Here is a 9,292-nt window from a genome sequence, read left to right on the forward strand (position 1 = left end):
GGGTGAAAAATCCATGGGACGCCATGGACACGCCAACTATTCATTTTCACAATTATTATATTTACGATATTTGGTTGGAGCATTATCACGCGTGGTGATACATGAGGTACTTCACCTACTCATACTTACATTTGTCATTCGTTATTTCGTTTGGTCGGTTAAAAAGGCACGTAACATTCATTGGGCCAACAAAATACCATGGGAAACCCAATATATCAAGAAACTTACGTTATTATTATTATTTTTTATTTGTTTATGCATTTTATTTTATTTGAAACAAGTTACGATTTGACTCAAGTACTTAATTGTTCAATTACATTGAACAAAGACTTACTGATTCAATTCTTTCACATACTCACAAATATTTTTATTTTCATAATGGAGCACAAATCATTCACTCACTGGGACTCTGTTATCACAACTCCATCTAAACAACTTACTATTTAATTATCTAATCGGTTATCTCGCACTCATATTATCACATTCACAAATTATCAGGAGCAATTAATAGCTATTTTCTCATACGCATATTACAACATCATCAAACTATCAAATATAATAAAAGTATTATTAAATACCTTAATATTTGAACAATATCCCTCATGTTTACGATTATCACGTTATCAATTAACGAACTTATCACAAGTAACTCAATACCCCCAATAACTATCAATTACATCTCAGTTATCACCCTCAAATTTTAAGTATTAACATTTTAATTTTTTATGCTTCGACAAAAATCTCATATTAAATCACCTCATTGATTATATCATCTACTTAAAAAATTGCCGTATAGATTATCTTATTTAAATTCTGACTTATCCTTAAGTCATGATGTAACACCCCGTAACCGCAGCGGAAACGTAAACGGGATGCAACAGACACATCTGATATCAACAGCATTGCTTATAAAGAAAACACCACTACATTAATTTACATCATATTGCGTTGTTCCGAGTTTAGTTACCGTCTAGGCGATAGCACATAAGTTTTACCAATATTACATTAACATAATTAATAGAAAAATGATCACTAAACTTCCACAAATAGCACGCATCATCAAGCATGTAGCACTTACTCCAGTTTGGGAGTACCTAGAAAGCATGTAAAGAAAACGGGTCAACTACGAATAGTTGGTGAGTTTCACTAATTTAAATAAACAGTGACAAATCATTATGATAATCATATATTAGGGACATCTGGGGACACTGTTAACCCAGTACTGTACCCATTCCGGGGGCAATGTTAACCCAGAAACACTTCTAGAGACATCTGGGGACACTGTTAACCCAGTACTGTACCCATTCCGTACGATTCCCTTACAATCGAATATTTATAAATACACGCAAATCCATGCGTTCAGTATGTACTTAAACATTTTATTAGTAACATGCTTCCGCCCCGGGAAAATATTTGAAAACAATTCAGAAAAAGGGGCTCGTGAAACTCACCTTATCGTAGGCAAATTAGTAATACAACACTCCAGCTACTAGTCCAAATCTGTAATACGATCTCTAAGTTCGTTACTATACAATCACTATTAACATAACTTTAACCGTGTTAACCGGTACATCTGGGGACACAGTTAACCCAGTACTGTACCGGTTCTGGGGGCAATGTTAACCCAGAAACACTTCACCGGACTCAGATTGTGACATCGTTTAGAGTTCACTAGTCAGATTTACTATTAGTCATTTTTCCCGTTTTGCGTGCCTAGCACGGTTATCCATTTTTATGTTTCAAAAATGAGTTTGGTCACACACGACCTGAAAATAGTTGTTAATTGATAATTTAACTAAGTTGTGAAATTAGGGCTCGGTTTAGATGTCCCGATTGGCCGCGGGACCCGTTTCCGTCATTATCGTACCGGAAACTGTTAAATAGGTTAAAAACACTCAAATCATCCGAATTATTTTCAGATGATTCATTTTTACTTGTTTAACTCAATTATATGAAAATAGTTCATTTTTAGGGTTTTTATACACCAGTCAGCTCGCTTATGCGAACTTTACCGGTTTACGCGTTTTAAGCTTTAAAAGTTTGTTTTAGCACAAATAATTATCCGTTTAGCCTCGGATCTTGAAATTTTGCACAAATCACTTTTTGACAGTGGGGAATTTTATAAAAATATTTCCAGAATTAATTTTTATATTTAACATTTATTTATCTATTTTTAAACACCATTTAAACACTAAATATGTCGTAAATACCAAACGATCTTAGAAAAATCCCAAATTTTTCCTGGATGACCCCTGCCATCTCCATAGTCCCCTGTAATTTTTCCAGAACCAAAATCCCTTTTTAAATGCCATTTTCACTAAAACCGAGCTAGAAAACCTTAGAACTCGTTTAACCGAAAATCCTACTTAGAAATGACCTCAAATTTTGTGTTTGACTTATACATGTTATAAAAAGCTTATCTGGATTTTTCCAGAATTTTTCATGATATTTAACTATTTTTCACCATTTTTGGCCAAAACCGAGCATTAAATTCACCAAATATTCATCCTTTATCCAAAAATTAGCAAAAATTCACAGAACTCATATTTTCATGTGTAGATCATGCCTCTAAAATTTCATGACCTAACTCTACACGAAACACAATCTGTCCAAATCACAACCCTTATACAAAAACCGAACTACCTTGAGTTTCTAGCTTCAAACCGCAAGAATCTCGCTTTCTAGCCCTTGCTAGCAACTAGATACAACACCTACAAGCACAATAACACCACACCAAGCAAGTTACACCCACAATCAAGCCATTTCTTTCATGGTTTCGGTTATGATATAAAAACAACGATTTAACCGTAAAAATTCGTTTTTGGTTCGTTTAACTCCTTTCTTGGACCAAGATCCCTTGTATAACCCGTATACATCACTTGATCGTGCAAGAATCGGTTCCATCTCGGGTTTTCACCCTTTTTCACTTGGAAACCTCATTTCCTTGCAAGAACACTCAAGAAACGAACTTAAACACGTACATAACAAGATTTTACCTCGGTTTTTCTTGTTAAAAAGCTTGGTTTTTGGTTCTAGATCTTGAGAGAATATGAATATTGTTGAATTGTGTTATGAAAAAAAGAAAATGAAGTGTTGTTGGGGTTAGATGGTCCGATCGGACCTAATGGATGGGTGGGGTGGGGCCCACAACTTCATTTGTGGCCACATATTCAGATTCTTGTAATCTGGATAATGTTTTGGATAATCTGGTTCAGTTCGTTTTTCGGTTAAACGATTAATTCGGCTTAAAACGAGGCTAAAACGGTCGTTTTTCGGCTTAAAAATGAAATTTATATAAAACCGATTTAAAACTTAAACCATGACATTTATTAACTTAAAACATCATAGTATTAATAATTGTGCATCTTTTTCGGCTTGATCGATCGTCTCTTGCTCGGTTTGGTATTAAAGGTTTCGTTTAACGTACCGACGTATCATTAAATCGAAATCCTTTTTCTGTGCTTTAATTCACTTATCCCGAAGCTTTAATACTTCGTAAACATCACTAAATATTATATATTTCGTCTATAATGCAATCCCCGATCGTTCGGGCTTCAATAACCGTTAATCGGTTAATCGTATTTCCAATACGATTTACTGTATAATCGAGTATAATTCGTACTATGAATCATACATACTCGTATAAACGCATCATAATTCACATATTCATTATTAAATAACACATAAATAGTATATACCGGTTAGGGTATACCTGATTTTGCCGGAATTGTTACACATGATTAACGCTAGCACAACTTATGTCGAATATCACTATTTCCTTAATAACTAATAAGAAATTTACACAACTTATTATTTATACTCATTTAACCTCAATTTACATAATTATTGAAGGATTTCCACATCAAACAATATAGATCATATATTCTCTACACCCGCTTTATGACCACAAGTACTATCAAAGAGATAGCTCCTACAATCTCTAGGGTATATATTCTAACTCAAAAAGCTAATGCAATCAATTTAATCTTGTTCACTAATTTCTTTCAGGGAAATTTCTATTCATTTACCCTTACTCGCCCTCATAACAACGCATTGTTCTTTACTCATTCACGCCGAGTTCAAATTATACCGGCACCGTACCGTACTACCCATGCTCATTTAGCTTAAACCTACCAACTCTATGCCTTTTAGGCTTTTCCTCATATAACAAGGTCGTTCTCGCTTATTCGATTCTAGACCCGCAAGACTTAATTTCATCAAGCTTACCTTAGTAAAACCTCGTTTTCACAAACCTACTCGAGGTGCCTCAAATCATTCGATCTTAATTATTTAAAATTAAAGCTCAATTAACAAAGGTGTTTTGAATCAAACCAATCGTAGTTATGTTTTCACAAAGAAGATTTTTATCGTCTTCATCATTTTCGTCGAAACGTATTTTGTATTCAATTATACCTTAAACGATTATTTGTCGAAATTAGTTATTTTAGAACAAACCCAACTTGGAAAATCCATCATTTTAAGTATCTTTTTTGCATACAATAAAAATTTTCTTATCTTTCCAAAGATTAATATCGTTGGTTGCCGTACTTATCTATACGTTTGGTTTTACTTAATAAAAAATTATAGGATTTGGTTCATTAACATTTCGTCAACTGATCAAAAGATTTAGATCCTCATAAATCGAAATAATTTTTTTCTATTTATTATTATTATTATTATTTTCAATTATAAAAGACACAATTTCGACAGTCAGTTATTAGTTGACCATATTATTCAATTTGTCTTTTCTCATTTACCTTGTTTGCTTATTAAATTATTGACAACGTGTCAATTTCTACTCTTAACTTTGATTTTTAACATTTTTGTACGTCGTGTATTTATTGATCTCATGCATTACAATTTACCTTTCATCTTATCATTTTTATTTTTTTTTATTGTTGAAATTGAATCGTTATAGTTCTATTATTAATTGAACTTGTTATTATTTAAACAAAATTATTTACGCTATAGAATTTTATTTTCCATTATTTAAGTTAATTTTCACTATAAAAAATGAATTTAATTGAATTCCCATGGTGATTTAATTAGAATTTTATTATTAATTTTCACTATTATCTAATGACATTTGCGTGATTGTTGTCAAAAACCTGCGGTGGTTCGTGGGTACCTCAACAATCCATTTTCATTCTTGTTAGATTTCGTTATTTAGTTGGAATCGCACGTTGGTTCGTAGATATTTCAGCTCCTTACTTCAATTTTTAATACATCTTGGGAATTTAAATTGTTTCGATGATTTCCTTCAGTTGTTGGAATAGTCTTGGTGGGTCATGCATTTCCAGGTTCGCGTTTTCTTCTATTTAATTATATTATTTCTCAACTCATCTCTATTTTTCATTATTATTTTAATATTCATTATTTATTTAATCTTTCATGATAAACTATGAATATTGCAACTTCTTTATTTTAATTTTAACGATGTTATGGAGATAGAAAAATCCCTTGTAATTTGGGGATATTCCAATAACCCTCTTTATACTATATTTAATTTTAAAGATTTAATTGAAATAGGACTATCTCAGTGATTCGTGAATATCCGTTTCCCAATCTCATCTATTTACAGTTTGTTTGTATACATAAATTTTCGCATTAATATTTTTGCATTCTCTATTAGTGCACGAAATGGTTGTCCGTAGCATTCGAATAAGTTATATATAGTCTAGATTGTTTATTTATTGTAAATGGCCCATTCGCTATGGTTTGTATAGCGAATGAGGTCCATTCGTTATATGCTAGGCTAGTTCGTTAAGGTATAAGCTCATTCGTTATGGTAGCATAACGAATGAGAGCTAGTTCGTTAAGTTTATAAGCCCATTCGTTATGTAATATAACGAATGGAGGCTGGTTCGTTAAGTTATCATCACTCGTTATGGAATCATAACGAATGGAGTCTAATTCGTTATGAAGATATAACGAATTAGACTAAATTAACGAATTGGTGCTTTGGCCTATAAATAGGCATATTCATGCTCATTTGTAGGTGTACATATTGAAAGAGAGATCTAGATCTAAATTATGCTCTCCATAAGTTATTTCCATCCACCATAATGTATTCTTCCATATTTATCAATAAAGTAATAATTTAACGTTTAGATTCGTATTGTATAATCGATGTATCATAGCGGCTAGATCCGTAACGGGTTTCAGCATTCTCAATTACTACTACCAATACTTTAAAATTTTAATTTACCTCATCTTAAATACACAATTGCGATATTTCAATGTTATATAAAGGTCTCTTTAAATATCTTGAGTTTCTCATTTAACTAACTAAATCCCTCAATGTCTTCGTTTAATCTTGTTCAAATTTGTACTCTCGATCATATGAATTCTACCTCGAATGTTGTAATATTTAAAAATTTCACAAGTTATTATTCGTCTACAATTATCAATTAATTCCTTCATAAACTTTTGTTTATGCTATCCTTGCAATCATAGAATTTTTGGTAAATTCACAAAAATTTGTTAGTTGGCTCGTATCCCCACTCTCTTTCTTCACAATCGATCTTGTCGACGCATCATCTATCACAACTTCAATGTTTCCGTTTCTCTTAACTTTTAAGTCACTTTAATATTTTCACTAATTTCATTAATCAAACTTGAAAGTTCACCTAAATTGCGTAATTAGAAATATTTTATATAATCTTCTGATTTTACACTTATAATAAATCAACTCCACCAATAGTCTTATAATATGTTAACACTTTCCTCATATTTATAATAATAAAAAAAACTTTATCGCAATGTTATGTCTTTCAAATGTTTTGTAACCCACACGATGGGACGAGTTATGTGGACCATCCGACGATCAAAGTAATTATGGAGGCCTACATAATTATCGAAGTCCTCGCATGGAAATCATAATGCGTGCAATTGTGTGTCATAATATAGAATCGAAAGTAGTTGGGATAACGGTACGAATATAAAGATGATAAGGACATGGTGGATACGCCGCTGGTACATCCTATATATAAGTGCCCTTATCGGATTTTTATTTGGAGCGTTGCTTTAACTTTCAAAGTTTTGTACGATGATTAGTTTTAAATCATATTTAAATTGTTTATGTTGTCATGAAATTTAATGGCGTTGATATAGTATTCTTTAATTTCGGGACGAAATTCTCTAAAGTAGAGGGAGACTGTAACAATTCGGATTCTCCGTATATTATACCCGACCCGCTTTTATGATTGGGTTATTTTATCAAATAAAATATCGTATTTATCGAACTAATACCATTTTATTATTATTTTGACTATATTTAATTAATCCTTAAATATAACTTCCAGTAATGTACAAAACTTACCCTAAACTTAAGTTTTTAACTCATTTTGTATCCATATTTAAAGTTCAGGGACTAAATAGCAAATGTGATATTATAACCCAGATTTATAACCCTTTTATCTAACCCAAATCCATATCCATTAACCGTTTATGTTCAACCCGAGACCCGTATATCATAGCTTGGACCATAATTTTCGCCTTATACTTGGAAACTTAATCAAGGCCTTGTTAATATTGCTATAATCGGCCTTGCGACATACCTAATTAAAGAAAAACGACTTTTATGAAACGATTTGATCGTATTAACGAAGGGTCTTAACCCGTTCCTCAATAAGCAAGATATCGGCCACCAAAATACAATTAAATCTGCAGGGACGAACCTCAGCCTAGCGCCTACTAAACCCATGTGTCTAATTAGATTGATCAGCCTTCTATACCATGTTCATTCGCGTTTCTGGCCGTCGGGTTGAACTCGTCGTTGGCCTTCAATCCATTATTGTTTCAGGTAATTGTTTGCTTCTTATGAATCGATTTTAACCTTGTTTCAATAACCCTAACACTAATTGGATAATCAATAACTGGTTTAATCGAATTAAAGAATCTAGGGTTTATGTATATTTGGGGTTAATATGGTCTGCTGTTTTTAAACTATATATCTGGTACAATAAACAAATGACACCCTAGCGCGGATGGCTAGGGTGTGTGCGTTCAACTCTTTGAACCGGCCAGGGGCGCGGGTTCGAGCCCCCCTGGACGCGGTTTTTGGATCTTTATTTTTCCTATTTATTTAAAAGGTTAAATGCTTATAAATATATATATATATATATATATATTATAATGAGTATTAAATACAAAATAAACATTATTTTTATCAAACCGACATCTTGGAGTTTGTGTTTCTTGTGAAATCTCGTAAACAACTTTCGTCTCCATATATGTGTGTGTATCATCCTTCAAAAATTATAACAATTGTATTATTAAATGTATTAGCTTTTCATTAAAGAATCCAAGATATATAGTATAGGATAATTATATATTTTATACATTTGTATAAAATTATTTAATATATTACAAGTTATATTTATTTATATAACTGGATCATATTATTTAAACGTTTTGTTTTATATATAAAAGTATTATATTGTATATTAGTGGTAGTTTATAATTAATAAAGCTAGTAACCAGCTTATAGATGAATGGTGAATAATAATATTTGATTTCCCACAATAATAATAACAATAGAAACCCATCGTTCAATCAATAACAATTTAATCACAAACGAACTCAAATCCGGTTGAAACCCGAATCTATTGTACATATTATGTAAATTACAATTAATTCATTTAATATTATCTAACTAGGAATCCTTGATGGTGTATCCCGAAGGGTTCATCTCTCTCACATCATCACTTGTTTTTCGTTCATCCGATCAGGTGAGTAATCACTACCCTCTTTTACTTGTTTTCAAATGTTTTGGGGACACTTGTGTACCATTTATCATATTCTTTACCTTATTATTTCTCAAATGCAAACTGTGATCTTTGTGTCGTGTATCAATTGAATGATTGCCTGTTACTTGCTATTTGCTTACTTGAATTGTAACAACTGCCCAATCCGACCCGACCCAGGTACCCGTTTTCGAATCCGATCATTTTTATGATTTAAAATTTGATTATTAATCTTTGTAAATTTAACATTAAATAAATTATATACATATATATATATATATATATATATATATATATATATATATTTATATAACTTACTAATAATAATAATTTCTTTCCGCCTTCCCGCTCCTTTCCCTCTTGTCGCCGTCCCGCCCCTTTCTCTCTTGTCGCCGTTCCGCCCCTTTTTCTCTCTTGTCGCCGTTCCGCCCCTTTCTCTCTTGTCGCCGTCCCGCCCCCTTTGCTTAAACTTTACGCCTTGAACCCCTTTTCTCTTAACTCTTTGCTTGTCCTTTGGTCCTTCCCGCCTAAGGATGTCTGCGTAG

This window comes from Bidens hawaiensis, unplaced genomic scaffold (assembly GCF_021521415.1).
Source record: "Bidens hawaiensis isolate Kalapana, Puna unplaced genomic scaffold, B.hawaiensis_p1.1 tig00000001_1, whole genome shotgun sequence".
Classification (NCBI taxonomy): Eukaryota; Viridiplantae; Streptophyta; class Magnoliopsida; order Asterales; family Asteraceae; genus Bidens; species Bidens hawaiensis.